Source organism: Leopardus geoffroyi, chromosome E1 (assembly GCF_018350155.1).
Source record: "Leopardus geoffroyi isolate Oge1 chromosome E1, O.geoffroyi_Oge1_pat1.0, whole genome shotgun sequence".
NCBI classification, from domain to species: domain Eukaryota; kingdom Metazoa; phylum Chordata; class Mammalia; order Carnivora; family Felidae; genus Leopardus; species Leopardus geoffroyi.
Genome location: NC_059330.1, coordinates 37,587,507 through 37,608,172, shown reverse-complemented (window position 1 = coordinate 37,608,172; position 20,666 = coordinate 37,587,507). Strand labels below are relative to the sequence as shown.

Below are 20,666 nucleotides of genomic sequence, written 5' to 3'. Positions count from 1 at the left end.
CGTAAACATTTTGCATATGTTAACTCAATTACTCTTCACCACAAACAAGAGTAATACCCTACTTTTACATATGAGGTTGGGCCACAGAGAAATTAAGTGAGTAATTTATTTACGGTCACACGGCTAATAACTGGCAAAACTGGGATTCAAATCCAAGCAGACTAAATCCAGAAACCATGCTCTAATTACTATCCTGTACTGCTTCACATTCAGTTGTTAAAGGATTTATGATGTTGAGTTCATCCTAGAAAATACATACTGTAATCATTGCTGAACGGCAAACACCTTCCACACTTACCTATAGGTTCTTATGTAGTCTGTCAATTACTGTTTATTGAGCACATGTCTACAGTATTTTGCAATGAGTTAAGAGCTCGTGGTACGTACATACAAGAGCTTACAGGCCAAAATATAATTATCACGAAAGTCCAAATAAAATGCTATGGACTATCAAAAGAGGGATTACTTTGGGTTTGGGAATCACTTGTATTGCCTAAAATCTGACTTCTCAATTATACTGTAAATTCTTCAAGGGTAAGAATTCCCCACAAGTCCTAGCCACAGCATTGAACCTGGAGCATGACACATTAGTTGTGACATGAAATTAGGTGCTATATGTATGTGTTAATTAAAGAATGTGTTATTAAGCATTTAAATGAGAGCTCATTTCTTTTTTTTAATTTTTAAATGTTTTATTATTATTTACTTTTTAGGGAGAGAGAGAGAGAGAGAGAGAGTGCAAGCAGGGGAGGGGCAGAGAGGGAGGAAGACACAGAATCTGAAAAGGCTCCAGGCTCTGAGCTGTCAGCACAGAGCCCTATGTGGGGCTCAAACTCATGAACCATGAGATCATGACCAAAGCTGAAGTCAGTCACTCAACTGGCTGAGCCACTCAGGCACCCCAGCTCATTATTTTTTAATAGACTCTCGTCTGTCTACACCCCAGAAAATAAAACATGATTTTTTTTTTTTTACTGGTCTCCCCACTGAAGTGAGGAAACTCCATTCCATGAGAATGGTTATCAATACAGAACATTGACATAGTCTATCTGAGATTACTTCCTCCACCATTGAATTTTTTATGTGTATTTATTTATTTATTTAGAATATTTTTTTTAATTTTTTTTTAACGTTTATTTATTTTTGAGACAGAGAGAGACAGAACATGAATGGGGGAGGGTCAGAGGGAGAGGGAGACACAGAATCTGAAACAGGCTCCAGGCTCTGAGCTGTCAGCACAGAGCCCGACGCGGGGCTCGAACTCACGGACGGCGAGATCATGACCTGAGCCAAAGTCGGCTCACCCAGGCGCCCCATGTGTATATATTTATTTTTGAGAGAGAGCAGGGAAGGGGCAGAGAGAGAGGGAGACAGAGAACCCCAAGCAGGCTCTGCACCGCAGCTCAAACTCACAAACTGTGAGATCATGACCTGAGCCGAAATCAAGAGTCAGATGCTCAACTGACTGAGCCACCCAGGCACTCCTCCACCATTGAGTTTTAATGTACCCACATGGTAACCAATACATCCCAGGTCACCTCTGTCTGCCATCTGACCAGTTTCTTTCTTTCCTTCTTTCTTCCTTCCTTTCTTTCTAGATTTTACTTTTCTTTTTTTTAAGTTTATTTTTTAAGTTTATTAATTTTTTGAGGGGAGAAAGGGCAGAGAGAGGGAAAGAGAGAGAATTCCAAGCAGGCTCTGCACTTTCAGCATGGAGCCCTATGTGGGCTCAAGCTCACAAACCGTGAGATCATGACCTCAGACGAAACCAAGAGCCAGATGCTTAACCGACTGAGCCACCCAGGCACCCCTAAAGATTTTATTTTTAAGTAACCTCTACACCCAAAGTGGGACTCAAACTCACAACCCCAAGATCAACAGTCATATGTTCCACCACCTGAGCCAGCCAGGTGCCCCTCTGATCAGATTCTCAGGGAATGAAAACTTGTTCTATATCAGCCTGGGTGAAATATTAAGGGAAGTACAATATCAATTCATTCTGAGATGAATCATAAGTAGGCTTTTTAAAATAACTGCTCTTTTGGAAAATTTATATTATATTCCTACCTCATTAACTCCCCAGAACATTGGGAGCTGTGTTTTGGGGAAGTAACACCAACCACCAAAAGGATATTTTCAAATCCTACGGCCCCAGTAGTTTGCCTTTCTGAAAAGGCAAAATTAAAAGCAATTAGAGGAAGTGATAAGGTGGCTGGGAGCTCTGCCTCTCGAAAAACAGTCTTGCGCATAGTAGAATATTCAAATATTTATTCAATAGATGGATGAGTAGAATCCCAGATGGAATATGATAAGGCAGAGAGCAAAGTTGATATCCTATTTCTCCAGATACAGGGGGTTCCTTGGAATCCCTTGCTTTCCTATTGAAATTTCTAAATGGAGCCAAAGAGGATGGGCTATCCCTTGAGCAGTGGGACATGTACTTGCATTTTTCCCCCCTCCCAGTGGCAGATGACATCAAAGATTGAAAGTTCTGAAATTGTGCCTAGTGACCTACATTCTAGAAACACAGTTGATCTGAATGAAGAAAATCCTTCTGGAGAACTGGAAGATTCTGATTATAATGTTTATTGATGACAGTAAACAATATGATACTTGGATTGAAGCGAGTAATAGGCTTGCCATGTGTTTATATGGTACTCCCCTCCCTTGAGTGAAAGCATGAAAAGCAAAATAAGTGAGTGGTTCAAGATAAAGTGACAGAAGAAACCAAGAATTCTGACTTCCTAAGAAATGTTCTCAACCGATCTTTAGCTAACAATGTTAACAAAACTTCTCGGTCACTCCGAGAATTAACTGTCTATAGCTTTCACATAGTGGTTAAGAACATTATAGCACCTGAATTTACATCTTCCTTCCACCTTTTTTCCTTACCTATAAAAAGGGGGTAATTAAATACCTAAATCACAGAATTGTTAACTCATTAAATGAGTTAATGCATGTTTCCACTCTGGTTAGTTATGGCCCCTGCTTCCAAGCTTTGTGATAGGCCTGGAAGGTATAAACAGAGCCTAGCAGAATCCTGATAAGTGTAACGGCTCTTTGTTCTGGACACAGATCACGTCCCTGCCCCCAGTGTCCATCCCAGTGCAGTGTCACTAAAGCGAGGCTATGAAACACTATGTCCCTAACCTAGATATTAACTAGAGATCCTCAGGAAGCCCTGTATGTTAGCTGTCTTCCCCTAGGGAGCAGTTTTCACCTCTGTTGAAGCTAAGATCCCCGGAATGCGGGTAACTTCCAAGCCCACACGTGACCCTTTATTTCTGTGCTGCACAACTTTCTTCTATGAGCTGTTCTTTCCCATCTGTCCTTCCACTCATCCCTGCTGCTGAGGACAAAGGCCTTTTCCTTTACCTTTTTCTGCCCTGCCTCAAATTCCTTATTTCTAAAGGTATGTTTGGGAGGAGATATTGCTCATCTGGCTCAGCCAGAAAGGAAGCCCATGTATCCTGCTGTTCAAGCCCAGTCTAGAGTTAATCCCTTGCCTCTTCTTGCTCCCCTTTCACCCCAGCTGGCTAAATCAAGCAATAATCCTAAAAGGGAATTTCAGGCTATTTGTAACTTCCCCTCTCCGCTCCCCCCCCCCCCCCACCATGCCACATTCAGGGAGGAGAAGGCAAAGCCCCTGGATCAGAGTAATCTGTTTCTAACCCACTTCCATTCTCAGGGATTACCTCTGCAGGAGGAGGGAGACAGAAATAAATCTAACACCTTAGCATTGGGAACTTGGGGAAGACACTCAAGAAGGGCTTGGATGGCTGCAGGCATGGGGCTCAGGAGCTTGGGAGCCTGTTTTCAAATGCTGGGCACCCTAGGAAAGTCCACAAACCTGAAAAGCAATGCCTGGAGTAATGTTTGGCAATAACAGGCACTCTATAAATGTGCTGAACAAAAGAATGCAAAGTATACAGATTGCGGGCAGGAAATAAATTGTGGGCAAAAACAATTCCCTCATTATGCCTACAACTTCATGTCCTTATATGCACACCAACTAATGGCTAAAATCAATCGACCCACAAATAGGGGAGTGTCATATACTGGAAAGAGCTCTGGGTTGGGAGACAGGAGACAAGGATTTAGTCCCACCATTGCTGATGTTTACTTACCCTGTGGTCCCAGGCAAGTCACTTTGTGACTCTGATCACTAATTTTCATCATTAAAAAAAGTCATTCTCGGGGCACCTGGGTGGCTCAGTCGGTTGAGCATCCAGCCTCAGCTCAGGTCATGACCTCATGGTTTGTGAGTTTGAGCCCCGCGCGGGGCTCTGTGCTGATGACTCAGAGCCTGGAGCCTGCTTCGGATTCTGTGTCTCCCTCTCTCTCTGCCCCTCCCCTGCTCATGTCCTGTCTCTGTCTCAAAAATAATTATAAACATTAAAAAAAAAAAAAAAGTCACTCTCTAGAGCCCTAAAAACCAAAGTCCCATGCGATGTGTATTGAGCTCCTATTAATAACATACAAATATCTGAGTTCATTTATATACCAACAAGGACTTCCTTTAGAGTTCCTTCTGAACCAAGTGCTCAGTACATCTCCCCTCCACCCTATAGTCTTTCCTCTGTCCCCCATGGACACTGACATAGAAACATGTATCTTTCAGCTGACTGTTCTTTTGGGATGCTCTCCAGTGATTGAATGAGGGCCTCCCTCGCAGCGATTTGGGGTTGAAGCCAGAGAGGCTGTGTGAATGCAGAAAACTTCCACTAGAGGGTATCAAGTCTGCACTGGGATCTCAGACTGCAGGGAGGCCTAGCAATCCTAACAATTTCAGAATTTTCAAATACTACATTCAGAGATCTAGAGATCTCTGTTCATTGTTCCTTCACTGGTCTGCTCCTGACTGCTCCTTGGAGGGCTGAAGAAGTCTCTACTACCTTGACATCATTTTGATCTGATTTGACTTCAAATCAAAGGCAGCTTGGCAGAGTGGAATCCATGAGGGCTCTGGCAACTGATACAGACCTGGCTCCACTACTCCCAAATTCAATGTACCCGTCTGTGACATGGGGATCGTGAAACTTACCTTGCAGGGTTGTTGTGAGCACGAAGGGAACTCACATATGGAAAATGTGACTGGCAGACAGTTAGGTGGCCAAAACTGCTTTTGCACTGGAGAAGAGTTCTAAGAATTGCCACAAACTGGAAATGGAGTTGAGGAAAGAGGGATGGGTTCGCAAGAGCTGAGTACCTCCAAACAAGAAATGTCACAGTTGGCCATTTTGCTCTGAGTCTTACAGGTTTCCAGGCTAGTGCTGCTGAATACTCTTCAGGCTTAGCCCTCAGTCCTGTTCTACCCCCTGTGTCAGCCCAGCTGCGGTACTCGGTACTCTTCTGCCTTTTTCTTATCCTGGTTTCCTTGGAGGTGAGTTTAGTTTCTACCTCCTACTCACCTCCTGGACAAAGGTCTCTTGTGTTCTGTCCTGTGTGTTCTGAAGCGTCCCATCTCCTCCTGGTTCTGTTCTTCCCTTTTCCTCTCTTTTCTCCCATACTCACTTCTAGGGTGGAATGTGCCATCTGTTTCTGGGACTGAGCAGAAGTCTGGGAAAGGGAGAGGGAAGGCCTGTCAGGGCTTGCGTGTCAGCAGACACGTTACAGCTGCAGGGCAGACCAGGGTGAAACCACAAGCCAGAGGCCTCAGGGCAAGCTGCCGTGAGGCCCGCCCCTCAGCAACTCTCTCATCTCTGTCTTACCCCAGAGGTTTCCTGGCAGGAGTGGGAGAGGTTGGTATCGAGTCCTTGAGCCCTGACTCACTCCCTGACCTAGTTGGGTGTTACCCAGTTATCTCCCAAATCTCTCTCCAGAAGCCCTCCTTAGGAACAGGACCATGTCATCCCAGAAGGCAGAAGAGGCAGAAGAGGAAATCAGACCACCTACTTATTTCATCCCCATCTGAGGATCCCCAAAACAAATAAGAAATGTAGGGTCTTTATGACTTTATGTGCCACCCAGGAGGTCGCACTGGTTATAAAATGAACAATCTTCTCACTAAGGGAATGGCTATTTTCCAGATTGCTTTATAGAAACAATCATGCTTAACTTTCTCAAGCAAGAATAAAATTGTTCTTTTATTTTATTTGGACAGGGACAGGGGCTGGGGAGATGGGGACTGGAACACGGAGCCAGGAAGTGACTGGCCATTATCACATAGTGAGTCAGTGGCCTAACTAGGGACAGAACTCAGGTTTCCTAACCCCACCCCAAATTCCATTCTTTTTCCTTCAGCCTCCTTACTTATGGACTCGAGCAATATTCTGGGTGTTCTGGACTTTATAAAGCCCGCAAATTCCTGAGGGTTCAATGGGATATCGATTGTATTTTGCTTATCCCTTTCAATATCTGTCCTATGGAAATGTGAGATATGTTTATTGCCTCCTCCACAGATTGTTGAAAACACTTAGAGTTATCTAAGATTCAAAGAAGACCAATGTAGTAGTCTGTGTGAGGTTAGATTTCAAGACTGAAAATTCTATTTTTAAATTATTTCTTGGTATTCAGATCCTAATATCCTTGTAAATTACCGTACCTGTGAACGCTGAAAATTATTTTCTTACCCTCCGCTTTATTCAAAGTTCCCAATCTCTCCCTAACTGGGGTCATGCTTCTTAAAGACATTAGCTGGTTTCCAAGAAAGCAGATTTTAGCTTTATCCCTTGGCAGAGAGAATTCAGTCGTTGCACACAGGCCAGAACATTCTGCCAGAGCTCCCCATCTGGAAGAAAAGAGAAAAAGAGTTTCAGAGTTTCCATAAGGGCTGCCTAAGGGGAGGAAGGGAGAATGAGCTATAGAGAGGGAAGAAGAAAGCTACCGGGCTGTAACCCCAAACTCCATAGTCAGAAAAGAAAATCAGATCTGCAAGCTTAAAATCCTGACTCAGCAGTATTATACCTTCTCCTTCCTCCTAACCCTTCCCCAGGATTTATTTTCACCCCATTCCTTTATCTTTCACATGTACTTATCTGTCCTGACTGTCCCACTTCAGGACATTCTGCTTATTTGTTCTTTACGTATCTCCCCGTTCCAATTTTGTGCTCTCCCTATGGATAGCTCAGAACGTAGGATGGCCAGGGCACTCTGGCGTGCTGTCGCAATACTGTGGTGCCTAGCTGGAGAAGCTGGAGATTCAGTCTGGATCATGGAGAGTCTCCCACTAAATACAGAAAATTCTAAATGTCCCCAACAGACTGTTGCCCAGCTCTACCTGAGCTGTCACAGTGACAGGGAACCGAGAACTTGGTAAGGCAGTTCATCCTGCTGTTGAGCATCTGATTGTGACAAATTCCTTCCAGATTGATGTAATGTTTGCTTCCCCTTTTCACCCAATGATTCTCATTTGCCCTCCGCTGAATTACAAAATGAGTTGACATCTTCTATTCAGGTTGAGCCACATGAAATTGCCATTTTTCTATATTAAAAATGGCTGAACATTGTCGATTTCATATTGTTTGCCTTACACTTGACAAAGTAACCTATTTGAGGACAGCTATTACTTCTCCACCTTAGTCTTCTCTTCTCCATATGTAACATCTCTAAACTCCCCCAATGCTTCCTCACCTGGTAAAGTTACTGGATCCTGTTCCAACCTGTTCTCTCAGTGGGTATACACTCATCCATCAATGTCTTTTTCAATATGGGGCACCTAGGACTGGCCAGTTCAAAACCCAGTGAGATTATTATCTCTCTTGATTTGACATTGTGTTTTTTCATGAAACTGTGACCTCACTGGGTTTGGTGAGGCCTAAGCCTTTTTCACATAAAATGCTGCCAAGCCAGTACCACTGCTTCCTGTACAATTGATTTTTTTTTTTTAAACCAAAATGTAGGTCTTCACTTTATCCCTGTCAAATTTCATCTCGTTGATTTTGGCTCTTGGTTCCAATCTGTCAAGATGATTTTAAATCTTGCTACTATCATCCATTCTATTAATTATCTTTCCCAGCTAGATCATGCAAGTTATTGATTTTTAAAATGCTCACTCGGACAATGAGGCCTCTCTTTGTTGATTTCAATCTTTTAATCAATGTCCTTTGCGTTCAGTTGAAAGGCTAGTTAAAAATCTACATAACTGATTATCTACCCACAACTCCCCTGCCTCATTTTCTTAGCCCCATCTTCCTGCTCCTTGACTACCTTTTTCTGATCTGCCCCTGGCCCATTAAGCACCAAACCCACCCAGGAACCATACAACTACAGATTTCTATAAGGGGGCCATAAGCACTAGCTGTTGTCGTTTTTATATATATATAATGTGTTATCATCTTGCTTATTTATGTATTTATGTATTTTTTTTAATGTTTATCTATTTTGGGGACAGAGAGAGACAGAGCATGAATGGGGGAGGGGCAGAGAGAGAGGGAGACACAGAATCGGAAGCAGGCTCCAGGCTCTGAGCCATCAGCCCAGAGCCTGACGCGGGGCTTGAACTCACAGACTGCGAGATCGTGACCCGAGCTGAAGTCGGACGCTCAACCGACTGAGCCACCCAGGCACCGCATGTATTTATGTATTTAAGTATTTATTTTTATTTGAGAGAGAGAGAGAGAGTGTGTGCAAGTGGGGGAAAGAGGCAGAGGGAGAGAGAGAGAATCTTAAGCAGGCTCCGTGGTCAGCGGGGAGCCCAAAGTGAAGCCTGACGTGGGGCTCAATCCCGTGACCCAGGGATCATGACCTGAGCCAAAATCAAGAGTTGGACACTCAACTGACTGAGTCACCCAGGTGTTCTGCACCAGCTGTTTTTTTAAAAGGAATCATCAAAGGCCTTCCTTCTTGATAATTCCCCAACCGCTGTCATGGGGATCTTTCCTCTGTGCAACTTTGTGGGAGGCTTTGTGACCCAACCCTCATCACCCCTAGCAGCCACTCCAAACATGATTGATGTCTCTATACTCCTCTAGAATATAGACTCTGGCTTGGACTTGGGCATGGCTCCTACCATTGGCTCTTGGTGCTCTCCCTCTGCCTACAATAGAACTGTTTTTTTTTTTTTGTTTTTTGTCTTTTTTTAGTTTGGGTATTATTCCATAAATAGTATTATAACCTTGTCTCAATCTTTTAGTGGCTATATAGTATTTCACTGTGTAGGTATACTACATTAATGAGCACTTAGGTGACTCCCAAGATTTTGGTGTTATAAACACAGAAGACATGAATCTGTTTGCAAGTACTTAGGTAAGATAAATTCCCGGAAATAGAATTGAAGGGTGAAAAGATATGTACAGTTTAATTTCAATAGCGCCAAATTGCTCTCAGAGGAGCTGTACCATTTTACTTTAGCAGTGGTTCAGATCTCAGCAACATCACCAGTTTCAAATTAAATATGCTTGTTCTTGGGGAGCCTGGGTGGCTCAGTCAGTTAAGCAATTGACTCTTGGTTTTGGCTCAGGTCATGAATTCATGGTTCCCGAGTTCTAGCTCCGCATCAGGTTCCGCCCTGACAGCACGGAACCTGCTTGGGGTTCTCTCTCTCCCTCTCCCTCTGCCCCTTCCCTGCTCACTCTCTCTGTCTCTCTCTCAAAATAAATAAATAAACTTAAAAAAAAATGCCTGTTCTTAAAAGATATCTTGCCATACTATTGTAAATTTGGAATTGCTTTTAATCTTTCCCTTCTCCCTCATTTCTCCTCTTTACACCCTCCTCTGATTGTCCCCCTACCCTGAATTCCAAATTCTTCTCATTCATTTGTGCAAAATAATTCTGCTATCTCCAGACTCCCCTTCTTAACTCTGACCCAGACCTGTATTTGCACATGCAAACCTCAAGAGAATAAATTTGTTACCATCCAAAGCCATCCTCCTTCGTAACAGCAATATTGAACTCTATTATAACTTATTATTAAATATTAACTTATTTAATCCTTTCAACGACCTTATGATGCAGGTACCATTGTTATCCCTACTTCACAGTGACAAAGTTGAAATAGAAGTAGCTTTTCCAAGGTCACACAGTTTAGAAATTGCAAAAATTATGTAAACCTACACGGTAGGTCTCTAAAGATCATGCCCTTAACCACTGCAGACAGATACCTCTCTTGGGAGATTAGTCTACTTAGGTCCCCATCAAATTCTAACCCTTCTGAGCAATGCCAGTGATACAATTCGGGTTCTGGTATTTACTCTTGACGCCTATCTAGCCCACAGCTAATGCCAATGTTCTATTGGCATTTCTGCCCCACAAGGGTGCCTGGAAAAAACAAGTTTCAGGAAGGCTTTACTTAGCCTGCAGCAGAGGAAAAAGTATCGGGGGGTGGGATCACAGGCAGAAGGGGACATCAGTCAAGCCCTTTCCCTTTGCAGAGGTGTGGCCTCCCTGTTCTGGTCTCTGGGTGGGTCTCCTCAGACAGGAAGGGAGCAGTTGGTTTAGTCAGTCTGATTTTCCCTGGAACTCAGCACACTGTGCAACGCAAGAGGTGCCTAAGGCCAATTTAGGCAAGTTCCATTCAACAAACATTCACTGAGTCCCAACAATGGGCCAGGCACTGTGCCGTGTTTGGGTACAACATAAATAAGTCACATGCTTTAGAAGCAAAGATAAGCACTCCAACCGCCAGTTACCTACATCTACATACCTGAGTGTATTATCTGGCGTGCGAGAGGACAAGAGGAGAAAGGGAAAGTGTGGATAAGGTGCTTATCCCTGGGAGTTCTGATTTATTTTAAGAAAACAATCTAGATTAGGGAAAGAAATAATAACTCAGTCTCGGTAAGTATTTCTGGCAGAAGGGAGGCACCTTCCTGAATACTAAGTTCTTCAAAGGCAGGTGAGGTCAAATACTTTGCCTGTTTATCTCGAATGGTGGGGGAATGAAGGTAGGAGGGCAGGGAGCATTCAGAATAAGTTCCAAGGTTCATAATAGTGTGGGGGAGGGGTTCCATGAAATGCGAATTCCTGTTTTTTCTTGGCAGGTTTTCTGGAAATTGTGATGACAGCTGGTCGTGGGGAAAAAAAATCACTGAAATCACCAGTGACTATGGCCATTTCCCTGCCTCTAGGTGGCTGGCTATCACCTGGGCCATTCCAGATGGCAGGCTGCTATGGATTCTTCATTCTCTTTCTCTTATTTAATAAAGTGAGGGTATTATTGGCTTTTTTTTTTTTAATTTTTTTAACGTTTATTTATTTTTGAGACAGAGAGAGACAGAGCATGAACAGGGAGGGGCAGAGAGAGAGGGAGACACAGAATCTGAAACAGGCTCCAGGCTCTGAGCTGTCAGCACAGAGCCCGACGCGGGGCTCGAACTCACGGACTGTGAGATCATGACCTGAGCCGAAGTCGGACGCTTAACCGACCAAGCCACCCAGGCGCCCCTTGGCTTTTTTTTTTTAATAAGAGGTAAAAGGTAGGAAGGAAGAGAGAGGTTCATTTTCCAACAGCAATGAATAAGCAAGCCACATCCTCTACAGGAACCGGACAGCTTCTTGTGGGAGGATTAAAAGCTCTGGACAAGAGACTAAGCCAGCAGGGACACCCAGTTTCTGGTTTCAGATCGGGTCCAACTTACTGAGAGCTTTGGAAATTCAAAACCTATCTGTACATCCAGTTTCTCTTTTGTGCTGTGGGAATAATTAAATGTTTGTCGCCCAATGATATTGTGAAAAAGGAAAGAGAGGAAACATAGATACACACTTAAAGGCCTCAGGAAAAATAGTACTCTGTAGAGACGTATTTTATTGTTTTTAATAATTTCTCAGACTGTTTCAGAAAAGTAAAAAGACCATGGCTGATATGCTATTTTTTAAATGGAGGTTGAGAGTTGCTAAGGGACCTCTCTTGAGTAACTTCCTCCTCTTAATTGGGACAGAAATTCTGGCAGTTGACAGAAACATAAGAAGGGCCAAAATAGAACTCAACCATTCTACAACTTCTGGTTCTCAGTGGACTCCACTTAAGCATTCAGTTGTATCTTCAAAGCTAAATCATTAAAACAAGGGCGAGTTCTAATGAAGAGCACACTTATGAAGAAATATGGATAACATATAGAGAGAGAAAAGGCAAGGAAAAAATCCATTGATGAGCTACAAATGGCCATAAAAATCTGGAAACACAGGCGAACATACATAATAAAAGGCTTATGGATATTACCATACATGCTATGTTCAATAACATTACATCACGTGGTCAATAGAATGCCCCGCATTAGGAATGCTTAGTTCAATGTGATGTGCCAATCCACAGTGCATGAAGCACTAATGGAGTTTCTATCAATCCCTGAAATGAGTCTGTGATGCCTTGTCTCATATAATTCAAATTTGATTTTCATTTTCTTTTTTTAAACTTTTTAAAAAGTTTGTTTAACGTTTATTTATTTTTGAAAGAGAGACATAGACAGAGCATGAGAGGGGGAGGGGCAGAGAGAGAGGGAGACACAGAATCTGAAACAGGTTCCAGGCTCTGAGCTGTCAGCACAGAGCCCAATGGTGGGGCTCAAACTCACAAATTGCGAGATCACGACCTGAGTCGAAGTCAGACATTTAACTGACTGAGCCACCCAGGCACACCATCATTTTCTTTTTTCTTTTAAAGTTTATTTGTGTGTGTGTGTGTGTGTGTGTGTGTGTGTGTGTGTGAGAGAGAGAGAGAGAGAGAGAGAGAGAGAGAGAGAGAACAAGCGGGGGAGGGACAGAGAGAGAGGGAGACACAGAATCTGAAGCAGGCTCCAGGCTCTGAGCTGTCAGCCCAGAGCCTGATGTGGGGCTCGAACTCAGGGACCGTGAGATCATGACCTGAGCCAAAGTCTGATGCTTAACTGACTGAGCCACCCAGGCGCCTCTGATTTTCATTTTCACTGAATAAACCTACATACCTCAGAAGAAGTAATCAAGGGGTTTCAATCTGTAAAAACTAAGCTATTTGCTATGTTTCTAGGTTTTATGGTTATCTTGTAGCTTTGATGGAGAGGAACACAGAGAATAGTAAAAAATAGTAAAGCAAGGAGAACAGTAACGAGTTTAGAGAATGATGGAGGGTAAAAGTAGAAACACACAGAATGTGACCATGGAAACAAAACTGGGGTGGGGGAGCGATATCCAAATCCAGTGAACAGAGAGACATAGGAAGAGAGAGACATCCTCTGGAAAAGAACGCAACAGATAAGGAGGAAAGGACAGTGAGAAGGACAGAAAGGGAGGTCAGAAGAAAAAAGCATTTTTTTTAGTAATTTAGGATTTATTTTTGTAAAAGTAATTGACAAATATTAAAATGTTATACTTGCATTTTGAACATTATAATATAAATATAAAACACAAAACACCCGATGTTCAACACTGATCTCCCATGCCCAACTTGGATTTAGATAGTGAGTATATTTTAAAGAAAGAAACTCAAAGTTTGTCACTGCTTGTAGTATATACTTTTATTAAGGGGCATTTCCTAGACTTCACAGACTGTTGGACGCATCCTTCATTAGCCAAAGCTGATAGATGGGAACATACTAGCTTTTTCTACAGAAAATTAATAGAAACATAGTAAGAACTATAACTAAGAACAAGAAAGAACTTTATTTTTATTATTTATTAAAATTTTTTTTAATGTTTATCCATTCTTGAGGTAGAGAGGCAGAGCGTGAGTGGGGAAGGGGCAGAGAAAGAGGGGGACACAACTCAAAGCAGGCTCCAGGTTCTGTGCTGTGAGCGACACGGGGCTCGAACCCACAGACCGAGAGGTCATGACCTGAGCCAAAGTGTGGCGCTAAACCAACTGAGCCACCCAGGCACCCCTGGAAAGAATTTTAAAGATGATCTAGTCCAACACTCAACTTTACAGATGAAGAAACTAAAGACTGAGAGGTTCTAGAGACAAATAAAAGGATTTTGGGTGGTGCTGCTGGAAAACCAAGAGATTGTGGTGACCATCAAGAGAAAATGACGTCTGTTGTAAGTTTTCAATATTTAAACGAGGAGCGCCTGGGTGGCTCAATTGGTTGAGCGTTCAACTCCTGATCTCAGCTCAGGTCTTGATCTTAAGTCCCGTGATAGGCGCTGCGCCGGGAGTGAAGCCTATTTTTTTTTTTTTTTTAATGAAATTTTGGGGCGTTTGGGTGGGTGGCTCAGTCGATTACGCATCCAGCTTTGGCTTAGGTCATGCTCTCACGGTTTGGCTCTCACGGGATGGAGTTCGAACCCCATCCCCGTCTCTGTGCTAACAGCTCAGACAGAGCCTGGAGCCTGCTTTGGATTCTGTCTCCCTCTCTCTCTGTTCCTCCCCGTCTCGCGCCCTGTCTCTCTTTCTCTTTCAAAAATAAGTAAACAGTGAAAAAAGTTTTTAAATGAAATTTAAATTAAACAGGTGAGGAAAACTCATCTGAACTGTGTGTTAGGGAAGAGCAAAATGGGGACTCAAGCTCTAGTCTTACTGTTCCAGCCATTCTTTACTTTTTTTTTTTAATTTATTTATTTATTTTGAGAGAGATCAAGGACGAGCAGGGGAGGGGCAGAGAAAGAGAGAGAGAGAGAGAGAGAGAGAGAGAGAGAGAGAGAGAATCCCAAGCAGGCTCTGTGCTAATGTGGGGCTTGATCTCATGAACTGTGAGATCATGACCTGAGTCAAAATCAAGAGTTGGACACTTAACCAACTGAGCCACCCAGGTGCCCTTGCTTTTTAAAAAAATTTTTATTTTATTTTTTATTTTTAAGTAATCTCCACACCCAGTGTGGGGCTTGAACTTACAACCCAAAGATCAAGAATCATATACTCCCCTGAATGAGCCAGTCAGGCGCCCCTTAAGGTTTTATTTTTAAGTAATCTCTACACCCAACAGGGGGCTTGAACTCATAACTTTGAGATTGAGTCGCGTACTCTCCAGCCATTCTTTGCATTGAATTACATCAATCAGCTCTGGAGTTTACAGAAGAAGATCATGAGAAGATGAGAAAAGAATGCCTGTTCTAAGTCAAGCCAGCTTGGGCTCTTGTACCGGTTCTACCAGTTACCAGCCACTGAGATCGCAGGAAATCAGTTAATCCAAGTGTTTCTGTTTTCCAAAATGAGAATAGTAACATCTGCTTCAAATGATACTTGGGGGTGTAAGTGAAAGAATACATAGTATAAAGTGTACAGCAATTCACCAAAGCAATAAGAATGGCCAATAGGAAAAGAACACCGAAACTTCCTGACCATGAATCAAAGAAATGCAAAACAAAGAGCAACGAGGTACCACTTTCACCCACCAAATTGGCAAAGATGAAAACAAAGCTAATAACACTGGAGGGGAGGGGTGGAAGCAGATATTCTCATAGATTGCCGAAAGGAGTGTCAATTGATACATTTCTGGAGGTCCATTCAGCAATGTGTGTTAAGAACTTTAAAAATGTTCCTGCTCTGGGGGCACCTGGCTGGTTCAGTTGCGGGAGCGTGTGTCTCTTGATCTCAGGGTCATGAGTTTGAGCCCCACGTTGGCTGTAGAGATTACTACAAAAAATAAATAAACTTAAAATAAAAATAAATAAAATCTTTAGCAGAAAAGTCTATGCTCTCTGATTCAGGGTTTTACTCTAGGTATTTTGCCTAAGGAAACAATTACACGTGTGGAGTTTTAGTTCATATAGATGCTTTATAGGATAGGAAGAAATACAGTAAGGATGAGTTCTCACAACTTTCCTCTTTCCTACACGGTAAGAAGAATGCTTTGTTGCTAGATGAGTAGGTCCTGGAGAAAATTAGATACAGCTTCGATTTAATTGACATTGAAGGCAGATATTTACAGGAACGTGAGAGGAATTTTATCAGAACATTTTAAGATTGAGGAAGACATGATGGGGAAAGGAAGGAAGGGAAGGTGAAAACAGGAAAAAAGGGGCTGGCTGAGAGAAGCTTCAAATAATTGTCCTATGTGTGAGGTATTAAGAGACAGGAGAGAGAAGAGAGGATTCTGAGAAGTGCTTATTAATGCTAGTTAATTATGTCTTATTAATGCAAGGTTTTATCTTGAGAGAGTCAAAATTTACTTTTTCTTTTCTTGTTTTTTTTCCTTTTCTTAAAAAAAATTTGTTTTAATTTTATTTTTTTAAATGTATATTTATTTCTGAGACAGAGAGAGGCAGAGCATGAGCGGGGGAGGGGCAGAGAGAGAGGGAGACACAGAATCCGAAGCAGGCTCCAGACTCTGAGCTGTCAGCACAGAGCCCCACACGGGGCTCGAACTCACAGACTGCGAGATCATGACCTGAGCGGAAGCCGGATGCTCAACCGACTGAGCCACCCAGGCACCCCAAATTTGTTTTAAGTAATCTCTACACCCAATGTGGGGCTCAAATTCATGATCCTGAGATTAAGAAGTCTCATGCTCTTCTGACTGAACCAGCCAGGCACCCCTTTCTTTTTTCTTTATTCTCATTCTCTCTCTCTCTTCTCTTCTCTTCTTCTTTGTCATCCTCCTTTTCTCTTATTATTCTTTTTCTTTTTCATTTATTTTTAAAATATTTTATTTATTTATTTATTTGAGAGAGTGAGAGAACACAAGTAGGGGAGGGAGAAGGGCAGAGGGAGAGGGAGAGAGAGAGAATCCCAAGCAGGCTCTGTGAGGTCAGTGCACAGCCAGACATGGGGGTTCAACTCACAAAATTGTGAGATTATGTCCTGAGCTGAAATCGAAAGTTGAACGCCCAACCAACTGAGCCACCCAGGTGCCCCCTTTTTCTTTTTAAAAATTAAAAAAAAAATGTTTTATTTAGTTTTGACTGAGAGAGAGAGACAGAGCATGAGCAGGGGAGGGGCAGAGAGAGAGGGAGACACAGAATCCGAAGCAGGCTCCAGGCTCTGAGCTGTCAGCACAGAGCCCGACGCGGGGCTCGAACTCACAGACCGCAAGATCATGACCTGAGCCGAAGTCGGACACTCACCTGACTGAGCCACCCAGGCGCCCCTTTAAGTGTTGGAGTGATGTTTCTTTAAAATCTTAGCTTGGGCTATTATCAGCTTGGTTTTACGTGGATCATATTTAAAACAGCAAAAATAATTAGAAACACTCTATATATCCAGGAATAGGAAATTAGTTAAATAAGTTAACTAATCTATAGATTAACAGATTAAATTAAGATGTGATCATCTACAGTCATTAAGTCATACTGAAGAATATTTAATAGCATGAGTACATGAATAACATATTAAGCAAAATATATTATGATCCCAGTATGGTGTGCATGTATGTGTGTGTGTGTGTGTGTGTGTGTGTGTGTGTGTGTGTGTGTAATGTATATGTGCATAGAAAAAAGACAGGAAGACAGTATACCAAATGTTAACAGTGATATTTATGGAATTACCAATTATTTGATATTTATGGAATTACTGGTTATTTTTGTTTTCTTTCTTTCTTTTTTTTTTAAGATTTTATTTTTGAGCAATCTCTACACCCAATGTGGAGTTTGAACTTAAGACCCTGAGATCAAGAGTCACACGCTCTACTGACTGAGCCAGCCAGGTGCACGCTATTTTTGTTTTCTTTTTCTTTTTTAAAAATTTGTTAATGTTTATTTTTTAAAGACAGAGAGATTGAGAGGGAGAGAAAGAGAGAGAACACGATCAGGGGAGGGGCAAAGAGAGAGGGAGATAAAGAGAGAGAACACGATCAGGGGAGGGGCAAAGAGAGAGGGAGACACAGAATCAGTAGCAGGATCCAGGCTCTGAGCTGTCAGCACAAAGCCCGATGCGGGGCTCAAACTCACGAACTGTGAGATCATGACCTGAGGCAAAGTTGGATGTTTAATCGACTGAGTCTCACCCAGGTGCCCCCTGCCATTTTTGTTTTCTTAATGCTCATCTAAATTCTCTTAATTCACTGTGTTGATCAAGCAATACTTTTATAAACAGAAACACCCTCACAATAACCTTTGCTTTTGATTTTTTTTAACGTTTATTTATTTTTGAGACAGAGAGAGACAGAGCATGAACGGGGGAGGAGCAGAGAGAGAGGGAGACACAGAATCTGAAACAGGCTCCAGGCTCTGAGCTATCAGCACAGAGCCTGACGCGGGGCTCGTACTCACGGACCATGAGATCATGACCCTAGCCGAAGTCAGATGCTTAACTGACCAAGCCACCCAGGCACCCCTGCTTTTTTTTTTTTCCAATATATGAAATTTATTGTCAAATTAGTTTCCATACAACACCCAGTGCTCATCCCAAAAGGTGCCCTCCTCAATACCCATCACCCTCCCTCCCCTCCCTCCCACGCCCATCAACCCTCAGTTTGTTCTCAGTTTTTAAGAGTCTCTTATGCTTTGGCTCTCTCCCACTCTAACCTCTTTTTTTTTTTTTTTTTCCTTCCCCTCCCCCATGGGTTTCTGTTAAGTTTCTCAGGATCCACATAAGAGTGAAAACATATGGTATCTGTCTTTCTCTGTATAGCTTATTTCACTTAGCATCACACTCTCCAGTTCCATCCACGTTGCTACAAAGGGCCATATTTCATTCTTTCTCATTGCCACGTAGTACTCCATTGTGTATATAAACCACAATTTCTTTATCCATTCATCAGTTGATGGACATTTAGGCTCTTTCCATAATTTGGCTACTGTTGAGAGTGCTGCTATAAACATTGGGGTACAAGTGCCCCTATGCATCAGTACTCCTGTATCTCTTGGGTAAATTCCTAGCAGGCACCCCTGCTTTTAAAAGTGAGTAGCACAAGAACCACACAGCTTCTAGAAAAAATACAGAAAAATATCACTGCAAGCTTGAAGGAAGCACAGATTTCTTGGCAGAACACTAAAAGCACTAAACATAAAAGAAAAAATTGAAAAATTGGACTTCATCAAAATTAAAAATGTCTACCCATCAAAAAACACCATTAAGAAAATGAGTAGACAAATGACAGGGAAAAATATTCATGGTATATTTACTTGACCAAGGATTCATACCCAGATAATATAAGGAATGCCTAAAAACCAACAACAAAAAAAGATGAACTACCCAATTAAAAAATGGTCAAAAGACTTAAGCAGACACCACAAAAAAAGAAACATAAATGGCCAATAAGCCATGAAAGGGTACTTATGGTAAATGCTATATCACCCAGATTTTTCTTTTGGAACGAAGGACTTATTCTTCAGGTGTTGAAAGGCTGCCAATAGACAGCCTTCGACTGTCCAGTCCATCTCAATGATTGATTGCCTCAGCTGAAGAGCCCTGACTTGCCTAAGGTCATTCTTTCTTTACACAGTGGCCTGTATCCAATGACAAATCAACATGGAGGTATAAAGGCCTAGCCACTTGCTCAAACTCATAACATTTTTGAAGGGTCATCCCAGTTTCAGTGCTCTCTGTAGGGTCAGCTGAAGCCTCTGAGACTACATCATCGCTCGCCTTTCCTCTTCCCAATCATCCTTTTGCCTTCCACACTATAGGTGTTGAACCCAAGTGCACTCCCCAAAAAATCCTCCTGCTGACTAATCTCCCTCTCGGAGTCAGCTTCCAAGGGAACCCCAACTGTGACAATGCTCAACATCAGTAATCATCAGGAAAATGCAAATTAAAATCATAAGGAGATGCCATTTCACATCCACTAGAAGGGCTTTGAAGAAAGACTGACAACACCAAATGCTGATGAAGATATGGAAAAACTGGAACTCTCATACAGTGGTGGTGGGGCTGTAAAATGGTACAACCACGTTGGAGAATTGTTTGGCAGCTTCTTAGAAGGTCAAATACACACTTAACCTATGACTATTCTTAAGTATGTACCCAAGAGAAATGAGGACATGTAGCCATAAGATTGTACAAGAATGCTCATAGGTAGCCTTAGTTATAATAGCCCCAAAACTGGAAATAAACCACATGTCTATCAATAAAAGAATGAATAAATAAACCGCAGTCCTATAATACTACTCAGCAATATGTAGGGATGAACCATTGATATGTACAACATGTTAGATCAAAAACATTGTCGTGTAGGGGCGCCTGGGTGGCGCAGTCGGTTAAGCGTCCGACTTCAGCCAGGTCACGATCTCGCGGTCCGTGAGTTCGAGCCCCGCGTCGGGCTCTGGGCTGATGGCTCAGAGCCTGGAGCCTGTTTCCGACTCTGTGTCTCCCTCTCTCTCTGCCCCTCCCCCGTTCATGCTCTGTCTCTCTCTGCCCCCCAAAAAATAAATAAATGTTGAAAAAAAAAAACATTAAAAAAAAAAAAACATTGTCGTGTAAAAAAAAAAAGCCATAAGCGCACACACACACACACACACACACACACACACACACACCCCAAACACATATTGACTGATTCCATTGATATGAAGTACAAGAATAGGCAAAACAAATCTATGGTGATAGAAATCAGAAAGTAGTTGCCTGGGTGAAGTGGGGTCAGGGGTGGGGATTGACTGAAGGGGCCATGAGGAAACTTTCCGGGGTGATGAACATATTCTTTATCTTATTTTGTGTGGTAGTTATATAGTGGTTACAATTGTTAATAGGCACTGACCTGCACATTTATGATTTATCCATTTTACTGTATGTAGATTATATTTTTAAAAAAAGCTTATATACACAAAGAGTAGCACAGACACACTCAACAAATGTTTAATGAGCAAACGGAGATGATTTTTCTAAGGAAACCAAATTATTAATAATCATAGAAAGATTTCCCTCTCCTGGGTTATGGTAAAATGTGAGAGTCTCTTGGGATACCCCTTGATTAAAAGCTTGTGAATATTTATTTTCACG

At 42.3% G+C, this 20,666-nt stretch overlaps 1 long non-coding RNA gene across 1 annotated transcript; it reads right to left on the bottom strand.

The window, feature by feature from the left end:
- Positions 1-1,773: 1,773 nt before the first annotated feature.
- On the bottom strand, positions 1,774-16,952 carry LOC123603556. Its single transcript, XR_006714931.1, has 3 exons — positions 16,853-16,952; positions 6,480-6,730; positions 1,774-1,810 (listed from the first exon to the last, which is right to left on the bottom strand). It is a non-coding gene; the product is annotated as an uncharacterized LOC123603556 (long non-coding RNA).
- Between the last annotated feature and the right edge of the window lie 3,714 nt (positions 16,953-20,666).